This window comes from Salvelinus alpinus, chromosome 16 (genome assembly GCF_045679555.1).
Source record: "Salvelinus alpinus chromosome 16, SLU_Salpinus.1, whole genome shotgun sequence".
NCBI lineage: Eukaryota > Metazoa > Chordata > Actinopteri > Salmoniformes > Salmonidae > Salvelinus > Salvelinus alpinus.
Window position 1 is genome coordinate 20537019 of NC_092101.1, and position 18084 is coordinate 20555102.

General features: G+C 43.7%; 1 protein-coding gene across 5 annotated transcripts in view; it reads right to left on the reverse strand.

The window, feature by feature from the left end:
- Positions 1-15244, reverse strand: part of rfx2 (regulatory factor X, 2 (influences HLA class II expression)) — a 79091-nt gene extending 63847 nt beyond the window's left edge. For 4 of the 5 annotated variants that reach the window (XM_071345306.1, XM_071345304.1, XM_071345305.1 and 1 more), the window contains exon 1: positions 15092-15244. The gene's annotated coding sequence lies outside the window, so the exon portion shown is untranslated. The remainder of the gene's footprint in view (positions 1-15091) is intronic. The other variant, XM_071345303.1, reaches the window with a different exon arrangement.
- Positions 15245-18084: the final 2840 nt, after the last annotated feature.

Consider the following 18084-nt stretch of genomic DNA (forward strand, 5'->3'; position numbering starts at 1 on the left):
CCTTGCCATCTGTCTCTCAGACATTCGCAACATTGTTTCAATATTCAAATTCGATCTCCAGCTGTCCCATAGTAATGAGCGTGACGAGACAGGCAGCAGTTCTCAGCCAGTCGAAATCATGAATCAGCTGGCATCATTTTTATGGATATATATAAAGAAATGTCAATTGAATAAATGTCCAATTTAAATGGTGCAGCTAGTTTTCAGTTTTCCAGCTTCAGTTTGAATTGATTGTGTTAGCCGTGTTGTTGGTCAGCTCCTCTGAACAACAGTGTCACTCCTGATGAGTGAGCACATTATCTATGCCAGGTGAAATCCCGCCTCATTAGCTAATTGTTTTGGAAATAAAAGTCACTAGAAAACAACATAAACAAATACAAATGCAGCTACTGTTCTTTTTTTCTTCTTTTTTTTTACCCCCTTTTCTCCCCAATTTTGTGGTATCCAATTGTTAGTAATTACTATCGTGTCTCATCGCTACAACTCCCGTACGGGCTCGGGAGAGACGAAGGTCAAAAGCCACGTGTCCTTCGAAACACAACCCAACCAAGCCGCACTGCTTCTTAACACAGCGCGCCTCCAACCCGGAAGCCAGCCACACCAATGTGTTGGAGGAAACACTGTGCACCTGGCTACCTTGGTTAGCGCGCACTGTGCCCGACCCGCCACAGGAGTCGCTGGTGCGCGATGAGACAAGGATATCCCTACCGGCCAAACCCTCCCTAACCCGGACGACGCTAGGCCAATTGTGCGTCGCCCCACGGACCTCCCGGTCGCGGCCGGCTGCTACAGAGCCTGGGCGCGAACCCAGAGTCTCCGGTGGCACAGCTAGCGCTGCGATGAGGTGCCCTAGACCACCTGAGAGGCATTACTGTTGTTCTTTTTGACGTTACTGTAAGTTAGCTGGCTAGCAAGCGATAAGAATGTTGCCATCCAGTATGGCAATGGAACATTTAGAACGAACGACTGGGATAGATGCAGCACAAAAAGTCTCTAGCATCAAAACTAATGACAAGCCGGCTTGGGAAGCAGCCCTAGATTTGTGTCGGGACTATATCTTGTGGAAGGATGAAATAGTATGAATAAATTAAATCAAAATAACATTTATGAAAATATGTCAATCATTAATTGAATATGTTGGTAACCCATTTTATAAAAGTGATAATGCCAGAGAAGCCGGTGTATGGAGGATATATTGGCACAGTTTGCCGGCCCTCGACCTCGTCTCGGGCATAACACCCATGCCAATATATCCTCCAAACACTGGCTTATCTAGCATTATCACTTAAATAGAACGCTAGTGGATTTATATTAAGAAGCAAAGTAAAAACAGCATCAACATTGCATTGTTGCATTGACCATGCAGACTGTACGCAAATCTCTTGATCACAGGAACAAATGCGCTCCTTGAGTGACGGGGGGTGGGGATAGGTCTGTGTGGAAAGCGGCATGGAGAGAGATGACTCAAGTAGCAAAGTAAAATATAAAAAAATGGACGTTACACACTGTTACGAATCCCTTTTGGCCCGGCAGTCTAGGGGGATGGTATCGAGACCCGTAACATAACTCATGCAAATTATAACAGTGAAAAAGTAACAGTGAGAACAAAAACCACAGACAACTAAATTACCATCAAACACTCAGGGTTTATTTGTAAACACACGATAAAAGGGGGGGGGGCAGGACAAGGGACTGAGCTGGACCCAAGGAAAGAAATAATAAGTATCCAAAAACAGCCCTAAGCTAGGCGTATCACGTTTAACAAACAAAACATTCAAAAGTATGAAAAATGTATGGACTCACTACAGTAAGTCTCTCTGGATAAGAGCTTCTGCTAAATTACTAAAATGTAAATACCGTTATAGAGGGTGAAGTAAAAACCCAAACCAGTCTGTGCATCAATACCGGCATATCGTTAAATACTGTATACCGGCCAGCCCTACGCCATGGCATGCACTTCATGTTAACCTGGTCCTAAAACCTAAGCCATATCCATGGAGGTAGGTTGACTAATCTTGCAGCTGTGATTTAAGACAGTATTTAATTCAAGGGTTTACAGCTGATTTCCAACCACTCCTAATGAACATCAGGCTCAGTGAAATTCAGTGCCTCTGCTGTTTTCCAACACTATCACGGAACACCATGGACTATGACTTTTCATAATCATATCCCAGGAATATCTAAATATAAACCCACATTAGCTTCCTTTCCAGATGTGCATATTATATTTTCACGTTCAAAGACGTGCAAGCAGTACCTGCCCGTAGAAGAAAGGCTGAGAGCAGTCAAACAGACAAAGTGCATTTCAGATCTCTTTTCAGTTGCGGATTATTTTTTCCAGAGAGATAGCTGAGAGATGACCTCCGTAGCTGGCAGAGGTAGTGCCTTCAGCTAGCACCGTTGTCTCTGAAATCAAGTAGCAGGTTTTATCTCCATTTCCTTACCAGTGGATTCACTCCACACAGACATAACACACAGCAATTGAGCGAATGCATTCACAAGCACTACAATAAAACAAACCAATGAGTCACCCAGTAAATTGCTTCCCATTAAACGTACAAATGGATTCTCATGCAATGGTTGGTATGAGGACCTCTTCTATCAGACGGCTGTGACTCGACCAGTTATTTTAATTTTTTTTATCCTTACAACACAACAACATCATAAGGTGACAATCTCTGTGAGTGCTAAGTTGCCAAATACTATCTCGGCAGTTATTTTACGGGCTGTTTTAGCCAGGCACAAAGGGTGTGTCATCATTTGTACAAGGACTCAGTGTGAGCATGTGGGCGTTGAATCTATGTGTCTGGAGCCTGTTCAAACGTGATTATTAACATCAGGTTAGAAGAAAGCCCCAGCCAGTCAGGACATTCTCTGAATAGAGAAACATCTCTGTTGTTACTACATCTCCATGACAACCTGACATTGGTAAATAATAATATTTGAAAAATGGTTGATGTAGTCAGAGGAAGGAAAATGTGGCAATTTGTCTGAATGACAATTTGGGTTGATTCAGACTAAAGAGTTGAAGCAACTAAATATCAATTTACATAATTTGTACATAAACTTTGCTATTTGCATTAGTAATGGAATGTCACATGCCGAGAGAGGGTTCGGGGGCTTGTCGACGTTCTAGCGCCAAAGTGCAAATGTACCTTAAATATCACAGTAGCCTCTAGACAGTAAACATGCGAGCAAATTTTCCATCTACCATCCATATTACACTCTTGATTTAACAAAACCATTTTACTCTTGAACAAGGCAACAGTAAACATGTCATCCCCCACGAATGATGCAGCACCCCCCTTGGCCTAACAGATATCGCATTTGACTAATGAATTTCAGTTGATTACTATAGCGCCCACCTTGGGCCAATCAGTGTAATTTTGTAAATGGCAGATCTTTATGGCAAGACTCATTCACCCAAGTTGTCAAAATTGGGCCACTGGTGTCCGAGATATCGCGTGAGACATATCCATAGTCCTCTCCCCGACTTCATTGCGGGGACCAACAATGCAACAATTCACAAGCATATATACAGACATTTAAATGTAGAATTTTCTTATCCATGCACTAATTCAGCTGCAAGACAATAACACAGACAAGGTGGCACAGCTACTACTATAGCTAGCTATCTAGCTAACAACATTTTCTTAATCAAGTAACTTAAGCATAGCAGAAATGTACTTTTACCCCTTCAGACGAATATAACAAGTACAGTAATGTTATCATTCATATTATGCAGTGCTAGATAGCAAACTAAAGAAATTATCTGCATTCTCCTCCCATTCTACTAGCTTACTGTTGCTAACTTACTAGCTAAGTTAGTTAGCTGAATGCTAATGTCAGCCAACTAGCTGAACCATAGCTAGATCGCTTTTCAGCCTACATAGCAGAGGTTGGAACTGGTTCAGGGAACAGAACCGAAAACTGTTGCAGAACAGAACCGTTATTTTAAAAGCATGGAAACCAGTTAATTGTGTTATAGGCATTTGTTCAGACCCCCCCCCCCCCGCACTAACGTTACAAGCATGAGTCAGAAATTAGGGATCGGTTTTTATTAGAGAAAAATGTATTAACTTTTTCAATGCTAGTTAAGGATATTATAAAATATCACACTTGCCCGCTGCTCTATTTGCACTGATTGGTGAAGTAACTCATTGTCGAGCTACATGTACAAAAAACATTGTTTAAAAAGGAACAACAAAGCTGTACTTTTTTGGCTCGAACCGGTTCAGAACGTTATTTTGCAGTTCAGAATGAAACGATTGGAAAATAACTTCTGTTACAACCCCTTAGAACAAGGTGCAGGAGACATTACAGTAAAAGGTCTAGCCAAGGGTATTTTCTCAAAAACTCTAAAGAATCTCGTAGTGAGAATAGTCTTTGATGAGTGCTTTCTACCCGGAGCCCAGGAAGCCGTCCACCTGAGAGGCCTGCAAGCCTCCTCTGCCCCTGTTCCCTGTCAAATCATCTCATTAAAAAGGGCTTCTGAAGTGCAGCCCTACAGACTGCAAAGAAGCAGTAAGTAGCCTGCTCACAAATCTGAGAACATTTCTTCCCAATGACTCACAGGACATCGTCATTAACTTGAAGCAAGTTGTCACACTTGTTGCTTTAGCTTGAAAAATTAAAAACATCCACATTTCAAAAATGGATTTTAACTAAGGAAAACTCCACAAAAGAAAATAACCAAAGAGAAAGTGGGGAGAGGTTGGGGAGGTCTACTGTCCCTGGTTGAATAGCTGAAAGAAGGAGCCATCATTGTGATGCAAATGTCAGAACCCGGTCTGCTGTTTGTGGCAGGAAATTTAATTAGCAGTTGTGTAGCTACGATACAAACCAGGTGGAATGTAAAGAATGCCCCTGGTGACAGAGAGAGACACTGAATAACATTTAATTTCACAACAAGTTTTAACATGTTGCTACCGAGAGCCAATCATGGGTAAGTTTTGTACCTGGTAGGACTGTTTCTCAGTAGCTTGGAGATAAGCCTACTTTGTGATTTACAAACTGCACTGCCTGTGTCGACAACTCACTGTCTGCAAGACAAAACACATTTACTGCACATGGACACTTGAGATGAAATAATTTCCCTCTCGTTCGTTGATTTTGTACAAGTGTCATCTGTAAACTGAAAGGAAAAACTTAACCCCAGTTCTGCTATTTAACTTTTTTATTTTTTTATGTAGAAAACCACCACACCAATATTTTCCATGTAGGCCTACACACATTAACAACTACCCAAAGGTATTCATCATATTCTCTGTGCCTCAGCTCTGTTCAGTGAATTTATGACACTTCTGACTGGAGTTTTGGTGCATCTCATTAAAATCTGAATTAATGTCAGATAATCAAATGTACAGAGACCAGATGGTTCAGTAAGCACGAAACCCAATTTGGATCTAAACACCATATCTGTAAAGTCATGACATCTACATATATTAGGCACACTGCCTGCTAGTGCCAACTATTTGCTTTTAAAATAAGATGTGAATCAAAGCTACTAAGACAATTCAAAGGCTGATAATAAAATGGGCCATCAGCAACACACATTGCCGATGCATTTGCCAGAACTCAATCAGTGAGCCATTGCCCACAATAGAGATTACTCTGTCAAGATATCAATCCTTTGAAAATATTCAGTTCTTAGGCTAAAATTTTGAATTTGCGACACGCAGAATTGCTTCTATCAAGAAGTCCATTACAGTTTGTGCAGGACTACTCTTAATAACTGATCGGGCAGCCATTGGCCGGGTATTGGACTGAGAGCCTCTCCTCGGGGTTGAGCCTCATCCAGATAAGCTAAATACAGCATGAACACACACACACGACCCATCTCGGGTCAACCCCCTCCCCACCCAGGGACAACTGCAGCTGTTCATTTGAGAGCTGCACTGTACCCGAGACGAGTCCATTAAAACCTCAACATGGTATAGGGTTAATGTGGCCACTGCCCACGACAGGGGTCCATGTGAGGAGTACAGACAGGACTAAACCTGGACCACAGGCGGCAGCAGTGAATCACAGATGACCGTGGCATCCGTTGCTGGGAGACACTGAAGCATGACCACGATCCCAGGCTGCAGGCTATGTCAATAACAAAACCACTAGTTAACTGCACTTCAGTATACATGAGTGTAGGCTCTGCCGTGTAGAGCACATGTGAATGTGTGTATGTCAACATATGTTTGGTGTACACATACTGTAGTGAGAGCAGACATATCAGGCAGGCAGAGCAAAAAATAAAAAAATAAAAAATTTAAAAAAAGTGTAGAACGATACAAGGTCAACTCAAAACGCATGTATTCTTTCACCTGGAGCACCAAAATTGTTTTGCTCATTCTTTTCAACAGTACAAGAAAGACAACCACTTCCCAAAATACAAATGAGTATAAAACCTCTGAATGGGTTTTAACTAGGCAGTACCAGCTGCTTTCTATGCTGTCTCACACTCTCCTCTATTGAGCACCTTTTCCTCCTGACCTGCCTCTGCAAGCCAAAACTATGCATGCCCGACACATCCAGGGAGATAAAAATAACCCATTTACAAACACTTGACTTAACAGTATAAACACGTTACCCCCCCTGGCCCACCCCCACTCTTTCCATGACTTTGGGTGTATTTATACCCATAGCACTCATGTCTGTAGCCATGAAATGCTTTGAAAGGCTGATCATGGATCACAACACCATTATCCCAGAAACCCTAGACCCACTCGAATTTGCATACCACACCAACAGATCACACAATCTCTATTGCACTTCACACTGCCCTTTCCCACCTGGACAAACAGAACACCTACATGAGAATGCTATTCATCGACTACAGCTCAGCGTTCAACACCATAGTGCCCTCAAAGCTCATCACTAAGCTAAGGACCCTGGTACCTCCCTCTGCAACTGGATCCTGAACTTCCTGACGGGCCACCCCCAGGTGGTAAGGGTAGGTAACAACACATCTGCCACACTGATCCTCAACACGGGGGCTCCTCAGGGGTGCGTGCTCAGTTCCCTCCTGTACTCCCTGTTCACTCATGACTGCACAACCAGGTACGACTCCAACACCATCATTAAGTTTGCCGATAACACAACAGTGGTAGGCCTGATCACCGACAACGATGAGACTATAGGGAGGTGGTCAGAGACCTGACCGTGTGGTGCAAGGACAACAACCTCTCCCAACGTGATCAAGACAAAGGAGATGATTGTGGACTACAGGAAAAGGAGGGCCGAGCACGCCCCCATTCTCATCGACAGGCCTGTAGTGGAGCAGGTTGAGAGCTTCAAGTTCCCACATCACCAACAAACTAACATGGTCCAAGCACACCAAGACAGTCGTGAAGAGGGCACGACAAAACCTATTCCCCCTCAGAACACTAAAACGATTTAGCATGGGTCCTCAGATCCTCAAAAAGGTTCAACAGCTGCACTAGAGCGCATCCTGACGGGCGCATCCATCACTGCCTGGTATGGCAACTGCTCGGCCTCCAACCGCAAGGCACTACAGAGGGTAGTGCATACGGCCCAGTACATCACCGGGGGCCAAGCTTCGTGCCATCCAGGACCTCTATACCAGGGAAGAGGAAAGCCCTAAAAATTGTCAAAGACTCCAGCCACCCTAGTCATAGACTGTTCTCTCTGCTACCGCACGGCAAGCGATAACGGAGCGCCAAGTCTAGGTCCAAGTGGCTCCTAAATAGCTTCTCCGCCCAAGCCATAAGACTCCAGAACAGCTAATCAAATGGCTCCCCAGACTATTTGCATTGCCCCCTTCCCCCTTTGGAACGCTGCTGCTACTCTCTGTTATTATCTATGCATAGTCACTTAATAACTCTACCTACATGTACATTTAACCTCAATACCGGTGCCCCCACACATTGACTCTGTACCGGTACCCCCTGTATACAGCCCCGCTATTGTTATTAACTGCTGCTCTTTAATTATTTGTTTTTCTTACTTTTTTTGGACATTTTCTTAAAAAGTGTATTGTTGGTTAAGGGCTTGTAAGTAAGCATTTCACTGTAAGGTCTACCTACACCTGTTGTATTCGGAGCATGTGACAAATAAAATTTGATCTCAATTGTAAATCTCAAGTTGCAATGTAAACGTAATAGCAGCATGCTCAGATTCTGGTTGCATGGCATTTCAGGGACATTTATTTCCTTTGTAGCTAGTGTAGGTGTGATCAATCAAAGCTAGGTTCTCAGAATTATGCTACTTTGCCAAAACAAGTGCAGTAATCCTTCAAACACTGACTTAATACTTCTTTAAAATCAACTGTATTAGCAAAATTAGGATTAGAAAACTTTGTTTTGAAGGAACCTATATTCAGTGGCGCGGCCAGCTACCAATGTTCTTCAACAAAATACCCATTAACAGATGGCACTCAAAGTCACAATCAACTTAATTCTCATAAATATACAGACTGGCTAATGAAAATACCCCCCCAAAAAATATATCATCAATAATGCATCAAAACATGAATCATTCCATTCTCTGCCTTCAGAGATGAATCCTTTGTGGAAGTGCACCTGTGATAGTGTATGACATTACCAGAAACCAAAGAGTTAATTAAAAGAGTGAATGTTCATGCCGCAAACACTTAACTGGTACCGCTACAGCAAACTGGTTTAACAAAGAACTGTCTGAAAGCTGTCTAGAAAAGTGAGTTCACTGACCCAATGGTCTTAACTACTAGGCTACCTGTTGCCCCTGGTATGAGCACTCAGCTCTGAAGATAAATCAATAGCGCAACACACCTAATGAGAACCGACACCTGGACAATGTGTCACTCTCATGGATAGGACTCATTAACTGCCTTGGCTCTGTTGAACAGGTGTAACATCACCGCGGTGATGACTTGTACCTAAAAAAATGGACTGAGGTCAGACAAGAGGAGTCAAGCTGTTACAGTCAATGTCTCCTGAAGTCCATCTGACCTTTGAGACAAATTAATCTGGGGTACAGTTTGGGATCCATATAATGTATCAACTTTGTTTAAACTCTGATGTCTTTATTCTGTCTCTGTTGTCTATCACTAGCAGCACCATATCACCAAGTACATTTCAGAAGGTGTAAATGTACTTAACGAATAAAGCTGATTCTGATCCACAGTCATCTGAATTGTACAATAATGAATCCAATTGTTTCTCAGGTGAATTGTTTAAAATATTTGACTGGCAATTTCCACATGGACCATCTATATTAAAGCACTCACTTACTACCCACAAAGATGGAAAGAAAACAAAATGGAAAAGGTCCACTAAGGAGGAATAACTATCATAGCACCACCTGGCTGTAACATATTTTTGGTAATTATGTTTTTAAGGTGTGGAAAAGGGTGAATATTGATATTTAGCCAAGTATTGTGTAGCGCCCTGCTACGAATATCCCAGGCTATGCAGGAAACATTCCCCTCTGATATCTTTTTGAGTCTTAACACAAGCTCCGCAGACACAAAAAATAAATCTAAATAAGACCACTTCTTGTGACTCTCACCGACTCCAAACTTTCTTCCAACACATTCCAGATTTTCCTGGAGACGTTAAATAGATTTCCCAAGTAGCATTGATCCAAAACCCTGACTCCGACGAAAAACGAGTCTAGTGGTTTCCTATTTTCCAACATAGCTTACTTCTCGTTTCCCTTTTTCTTTGAGAACGAGTGGGTTACAGTGTCCCTTTCTGTACTATTAGCTTCACTCGACTCACTAGCAGTTTCAAGCAAAAGCTCAGTTTCCGCCATCTTCTGTCCCGCGCCTTCCTCATCATCCCAAGACCTCCTGGCAGAGCTGACGTATCGCTACACTTGTTTCACATACAGCAAAATCGAACCATCCCGCTGATACGGTTTCTGACAGTTTGTGATGAAATTCTCTTCGTCACAAACGCCCCCACAGGAGAAGAAGCTGGATGTGGAGGTCCTGGGCTGCGGTTGTGAGGCCGGTTGGACATACTGCCAAATTCTCTAAAATTACATTTGAAGCAAATTGCCGTAGAGAAATTAACATTCAATTCTTTGGCAACAGGTCTGGTGATGATTCATGGAGTCAGCGTGCCAATAGTACACTCCCTCAAAACTTGAGACATCTGTGGCATTGTGTTGTGTGACAAAACTGCACATTTTAGAGTGGCCTATTATTGTCCCCAGCACAAGGTGCACCTGTGTAATTAGCATGCCATTTAATCCACTTCTTGCTATGCCACACCTGTCAAATGGATGGATTATTTTGGCAAAGGAGAAATGCTCACAAACAGGTACGTAAACAAATTTGTGCACAAAATTTGAGAGAAATAAGCTTTTTGTGAGTAAGAAATCTAGTCATCCGGCGCCGAAAAGAGATGGCCGCCTCGCTTCGCGTTCCTTGGAAAATATGCAGTATTTTGTTTTTTTATGTGTTATTTCTTACATCGGTACCCCAGGTAATCTTAGGTTTCATTACATACAGTCGGGAGGAACTACTGAATATACGATTAACGTCAACTCATCATCGTTCCTACCAGGAATATGACTTTCCCGAAACGGATCCAGTGTTTTGCCTTCCACCCAATACAATGGATCTGATCCCAGCCGGCGACCCTGTGCGACGCCGTAAAAGGGGCAAACGAGGCGGTCTCGTGGTCAGGCTTCGGAGACGGGCACATCGCGCTCCACTCCCTAGCATACTACTCGCCAATGTCCAGTCTCTTGACAATAAGGTTGATGAAATCCGAGCACGGGTAGCATTCCAGAGAGACATCAGGGATTGCAACGTGCTCTGCTTCACGGAAACATGGCTAACTCAAGAGACGCTAACGGAGTCGGTGCAGCCAGCTGGTTTCTTCATGCATCGCGCCGACAGAAACAAACATCTTTCTGGTAAGAAGAGGGGCGGGGGGGTATGCCTTATGATTAACGAGACGTGGTGTGATCATCATAACAACACACAGGAACTCAAGTCATTCTGTTCACCTGATCTAGAACTCCTCACAATCAAATGTCGACCGCATTATCTACCAAGGGAATTCTCTTCAATCATAATCACAGCCGTATATATTCCCCCCCAAGCAGACACATCGATGGCCCTGAACGAACTTTATCTGACTCTTTGTAAACTGGAAACCACACACCCTGAGGCTACATTCATCGTAGCTGGGGATTTTAACAAGGCTAATCTAAAAACAAAACTCCCTAAATTCTATCAGCATATCGATTGTGCTACCAGGGCTGGAAAAACCCTAGATCATTGTTATACTAATTTCCGCGACGCATATAAGGCCCTCCCCCGCCCCCCTTTCGGAAAAGCTGACCACGACTCCATTTTGTTGATTCCAGCCTACAAACAGAAACTAAAACAACAAGCTCCCGCGCTCAGGTCTGTTCAACGCTGGTCCGACCAATCTGAATCCACGCTTCAAGACTGCTTCGATCACGCGGATTGGAATATGTTCCGCATTTCGTCCAACAACAATATTGACGAATATGCTGATTCGGTGAGCGAGTTCATTAGGAAGTGCATTGACGATGTCGTACCCACAGCAACGATTAAAACATTCCCAAACCAGAAACCGTGGATTGACGGCAGCATTCGCGTGAAACTGAAAGCGCGAACCACTGCTTTTAACCAGGGCAAGGTGACCGGAAGCATGACCGAATACAAACAGTGTAGCTATTCTCTCCGCAAGGCAATCAAACAGGCTAAGTCCCAGTACAGAGACAAAATCGAGTCGCAATTCAACAGCTCAGACACAAGAGGTATGTGGCAGGGTCTACAGTCAATCACGGATTACAAAAAGAAAACCAGCCCCGTCGCGGACCAGGATGTCTTGCTCCCAGACAGGCTAAACAACTTTTTTGCCCGCTTTGAGGACAATACAGTGCCACTGACACGGCCCCCTACCAAAAGCTGCGGGCTCTCCTTCACTGCAGCCGAGGTGAGTAAAACATTTAAACGTGTTAACCCTCGCAAGGCTGCAGGCCCAGACGGCATTCCCAGCCGCGTCCTCAGAGCATGCGCAGACCAGCTGGCTGGTGTGTTTACGGACATATTCAATCAATCCTTATCCCAGTCTGCTGTTCCCACATGCTTCAAGAGGGCCACCATTGTTCCTGTTCCCAAGAAAGCTAAGGTAACTGAGCTAAACGACTACCGCCCCGTAGTACTCACTTCCGTCATCATAAAGTGCTTTGAGAGACTAGTCAAGGACCATATCACCTCCACCCTACCGGACACCCTAGACCCACTCCAATTTGCTTACCGACCCAATAGGTCCACAGACGACGCAATCGCAACCACACTGCACACTGCCCTAACCCATCTGGACAAGAGGAATACCCATGTGAGAATGCTGTTCATCGATTACAGCTCAGCATTTAACACCATAGTACCCTCCAAACTCGTCATCAAGCTCGAGACCCTGGGTCTCGACCCCGCCCTGTGCAACTGGGTCCTGGACTTCCTGACGGGCCGCCCCCAGGTGGTGAGGGTAGGTAACAACATCTCCACCCCGCTGATCCTCAACACTGGGGCCCCACAAGGGTGCGTTCTGAGCCCTCTCCTGTACTCCCTGTTCACCCACGACTGCGTGGCCATGCACGCCTCCAACTCAATCATCAAGTTTGCGGATGACACTACAGTGGTAGGCTTGATTACCAACAACGACGAGACGGCCTACAGGGAGGAGGTGAGGGCCCTCGGAGTGTGGTGTCAGGAAAATAACCTCACACTCAACGTCAACAAAACAAAGGAGATGATTGTGGACTTCAGGAAACAGCAGAGGGAGCACCCCCCTATCCACATCGACGGGTCAGTAGTGGAGAAGGTGGAAAGTTTTAAGTTCCTCGGTGTACACATCACGGACAAACTGAATTGGTCCACCCACACAGACAGCGTTGTGAAGAAGGCGCAGCAGCGCCTCTTCAACCTCAGGAGGCTGAAGAAATTCGGCTTGTCACCAAAAGCACTCACAAACTTCTACAGATGCACAATCGAGAGCATCCTGTCGGGCTGTATCACCGCCTGGTACGGCAACTGCTCCGCCCACAACCGTAAGGCTCTCCAGAGGGTAGTGAGGTCTGCAGAACGCATCACCGGGGGCAAACTACCTGCCCTCCAGGACACCTACACCACCCGATGTCACAGGAAGGCCATAAAGATCATCAAGGACAACAACCACCCAAGCCACTGCCTGTTCACCCCGCTATCATCCAGAAGGCGAGGTCAGTACAGGTGCATCAAAGCAGGGACCGAGAGACTGAAAAACAGCTTCTATCTCAAGGCCATCAGACTGTTAAACAGCCACCACTAACATTTAGCGGCCGCTGCCAACATACTGACTCAACTCCAGCCACTTTAAAAATGGGAATTGATGGAAATTATGTAAAAATGTACCACTAGCCACTTTAAACAATGCCACTTAATATAATGTTTACATACCCTACATTACCCATCTCATATGTATATACTGTACTCTATATCATCTACTGCTTCTTGCCATCTTTATGTAATACATGTACCACTAGCCACTTTAAACTATGCCACTTTATGTTTACATACCCTACAGTACTCATCTCATATGTATATACCGTACTCTATACCATCTACTGCATCTTGCCATGCCGTTCTGTACCACCACTCATTCATATATCTTTATGTACATATTCTTTATCCCTTTACACTTGTGTGTGTGTGTATAAGGTAGTAGTTGTGGAATTGTTAGGTTAGATTACTTGTTGGTTATTACTGCATTGTCGGAACTAGAAGCACAAGCATTTCGCTACACTCGCATTAACATCTGCTAACCATGTGTATGTGACTAATAAAATTTGATTTGATTTGATTTAAACATTTCTGGGATGGTATATTTCAGCTCATGAAACATGGGACCAGCACTTTACATGTTGCGATTATATTTTTGTTCAGTATATTTGCCTTGGGCAAATTACAGACTTCCAAAGCAGTTCTTACACAGCCCCCTATTAAAAGCATGCTAAATAAACTACTTCACCATCGCACGCCCTCCCCAACACGACATTGACACACGACAGTGGCACACTGAATTTGATGTAGCCAGCAAGTTGACGAGGTTTCTGCTTGTTGTTTAACAGGATCGGTAATAAACATAGCAAATAACGAGTACTAACGTTAGTGAGCTATTGGAGATCAACTCGCGCCACTGTTCCATGTTTTAAAAGTTCACCCTTGCGTATAGAACGAGTAAGCTGCGAGCTTCAAGATAATAGATCTAGCTAACTTAAGTTAACGCGCAGAAATCATCTAACAGCAATATGATGCGTCTCATCCTGAGTTGACATAGAGAACGTATATTAACGTTAATAAGCAAATTTTAGAGATGGGTGTTGGTAAAATATTATTGTCCGTCTAATTTGGAATAGCTAGGCTAACCATTTGAGGTAGGCTAATGCTAGCTAGCTACCTGGCCCAGCAGGCTAGCTAACGTTAACTCAATCGGTTAAACTGTGCGTGAAACAGTTTGACTTCTGGTTAACTAATTCGGCGTGCACCATGTGTTATCGAGCTAACGTTAGCTAGCTTAAACTGAGTAAGACAACATTTCAGAAAGTTGTCACAAGTCACATCCACAAGGTAAAATGTAACGATAACATTTCACCCATATCATGAGCTAATTTGTTAGCTAAAATTAGCTAACCTGGCTAACTAGCTACAACCTGTAGCTGGCAAACTTGGCCAGAGTAAGCAAATATGATAGCCGAATAAACGGAACATTCCATTCTGCACACAACCTGGCACAATGATTAAACCCGTGTATAACAATGGTAACATTACGACAAAAAAAATGAATTTAGCTAAATCGCTTTCAATAAGACAGTTCACTTGCTGATAAAGGTACGCAAATGACTGACGCAGCAATCGTTGGATGGAGTCAACGACGTTAGTTGAACGTTAGCTAGCTGGCGGTCTACGTAACGTTAATGCTTGACATCAGAAGATTCCTGGGGTGAATGCGACGAAGGGAAAGTAGCAGCTAGGGTGTGAAAGAGATTGATGGCGGTATGCATTAAATAGCACAGCATCGTTATGCCAAATTAGAATAAATGTATCGTCTCAACTCTGTAAAGATATAGTCACCTTTGCTTTGTATAAGTTCTGCCCTGGCTGTGTTCTCTTTCCACTCTCAAATCACTTGCTCGTTGTGTTCTAGTTGCTGCTGAGTGTTGCGCCGGTTGGTAAGTAACTGTCTCCACGGCTACAGTCACTATGGCGCGCGGGGTCTCGAAGCAACTGTTGCTACCCTGTACTGCATACGTCATTTGATATATATATATATATGAGGGCGGGGATACTGTATTGACTCCGCCCAATAAGGCCAATCGATCACTAGAGGGCGCTCTGACCCTATTCCTCAAGTAAGGCCACATACGGCAACGTTTGTCACTGACTCGTTCGTTTTAAATCAAATTGTATTTGTCACATAAGCCAAATAAATACAACAGGTATACAACCTTACCGCGAAATGTTTACTTACAAGCCCTTAACCAACAATGCAGTTCAAGAAATAAAGTTATGAAAATATTTACTAAAAACTAAAGTAAGAAATCAAATTAAAGTAACAATCAAATCAAAGTTTATTTGTCACGTGCACCAAATACAACAGGTGTAGTAGACCTTACAGCTTACTTACAGGCTCTAACCAACAGTGCAATTTTTAAGTAAAAAAAAAGGTATTAGGTGAACAATAGATAAGTAAAGAAATAAAAACAACAGTAAAAAAGACAGTGAAAAATAACAGTAGCTAGGCTATATAGAGTAGGGAGGCTATATACAAACACTGGTTAGTCAGGCTGATTGAGGTAGTATGTACATGTAGGTATGGTTAAAGTGACTATGCATATATGATAAACAGAGAGTAGCAGTAGCGTAAAAGAGAGATTGGCGGGACACAATGCAGATAGTCCGGGTAGCCAGTGTGTGAGGGCACTGGTTGGTCGGGCTAATTGAGGTAGTATGTACATGAATGTATAGTTAAAGTGACTATGCATATATGATAAACAGAGAGTAGCAGTAGCGTAAAAGAGAGGTTGGCGGGACACAATGTAGATAGTCCAGGGAGCCATTTGATTACCTGTTCAGGAGTCTTGTGACTTGGGGGTAAAAACTGTTTAGAAGCCTTTTGGTCCTAGACTTGGCGCTCCAGTACCGCTTGCCATACGGTAGTAGAGAGAACAGTCTATGACTGGGGTGGCTGGGGTCTTTTACAATTTTTAGGGCCTGGGTGGCAGGCTGCTTAGCCCCAGTGATGTACTGGGCTGTACGCACTACCCTCTGTAGTGCCTTGCGGTCGGAGGCTGAGCAGTTGCCCTACCAGGCAGTGATGCATCCAGTCAGGATGCTCTCAATGTTGCAGCTGTTGAACCTTTTGAGGATCTGAAGACCCATGCCAAATCTTTTTAATTTCCTGAGGGGGAATAGGATTTTGTCGTGCCCTCTTCACGACTGTCTTGGTGTGTTTGGACCATTCTAGTTTGTTGGTGATGTGGACACCAAGGAACTTGAAGCTCTCAACCTGCTCAACCTGCTCCATATTCTGGCACCACCCGGCCAGGTCTCTGACCTCCTCCCTATAGGCTGTCTCATCGTTGTCGGTGATCAGGTCTACCACTGTTGTGTTGTCTGCAAACTTAAGGATGGTGTTGGAGTCGTGCCTGGCCACGCAGTCGTGGGTGAACAGGGAGTACAGGAGGGGACTGAGCACGCACCCCTGAGGGGCTCCAGTGTTGAGGATCAGCAATGCAGATGTGTTGCTACCTACCCTCACCACCTGGGGGCGGCCCGTCAGGAAGTCAAGGATCCAGTTGCAGAGGGAGGTGTTTAGTCCCAGGATCCATAGCTTAGTGATGAGCTTTGAGGGTACTATGGTGTTGAACGCTGAGTTGTAGTCAATGAATAGCATTCTCACGTGGGTGTTCCTTTTGTCCAGGTGGGAATAACGAGGCTATATAGAGGGGGTACCTGTACCGAATCAATGTGCAGGGGTACAGGTTAGTCATGGTAATTTGTACATGTAGGTAGGGGTAAAGTGACTGCATAGATAATAAACAGTGAGTAGCAGCAGTGTTAAAAACAAATGTAAATAGTCTGGGTGGCCATTTGATTAATTGTTCAGCAGTCTTATGGCTTGGGGGTCAAAGCTGTTAAGGAGCCTTTTGGACCTAGACTTGGTGCTCTGGTACCGCTTGCTGTGTGGTAGCAGAGAGAACAGAATATGACTTGGGTGACTTTGACAATTTTTGAGGCCTTCCTCTGACATTTCTAGTATATACTGTACACTACCAATCAAAAGTTTTAGAACACCTACTCATTCAAGGGTTTTTCTTTATTTTACTATTTTCTACATTGTAGAATAATAGTGAAGACATCAAAGCTATGAAATTACACATATGGAATCATGTAGTAACCAAAAAAGTGTTGAACAAATCAAAATATATTTTATATTTGAGATTCTTCAAATAGCCACCCTTCGCCTTGACAGCTTTGCACACGCAAACCAGCTTCATGAGGTAGTCACCTGGAATGCATTTCAATTAACAGGTGTGCCTTCTTAAAAGTACATTTTTGGAATTTCTTTCCTTCTTAATGCGTTTGAGACAATCAGTTGTGCTGTGACAAAGTAGGGAGGGTATACATAAGATAGCCCTATTTGGTAAAAGACCAAGTACATATTATGGCAAGAACAGCTCGAATAAGCAAAGGGAAACGACAGTCCATCATTACTTTAAAACATGAAGGTCAGTCAATATGGAACATTTCAAGAACTTTTAAAGTTTCTTCAAGTACCGTCGTAAAAACCATCAAGCGCTATGATGAAACTGTCTCTCATGAGGACCGCCACAGGAATGGAAGACCTGCAGCAGAGGATATGTTAATTAGAGTTACCAGCGTCAGAAATTGTAGCCCAAATAAATGCTTCAGAGTTCAACAACAGACATCTCAACATCAACTGTTCAGAGGAGACTGTGGGAATCAGGCCTTCGTGGTAGAATTGCTGCAGAGAAACCACTACTAAAGGGCAGCAATAAGAAGAAGAGACTTGCTTGGGCTAAGAAACACGAGCAATGGACATT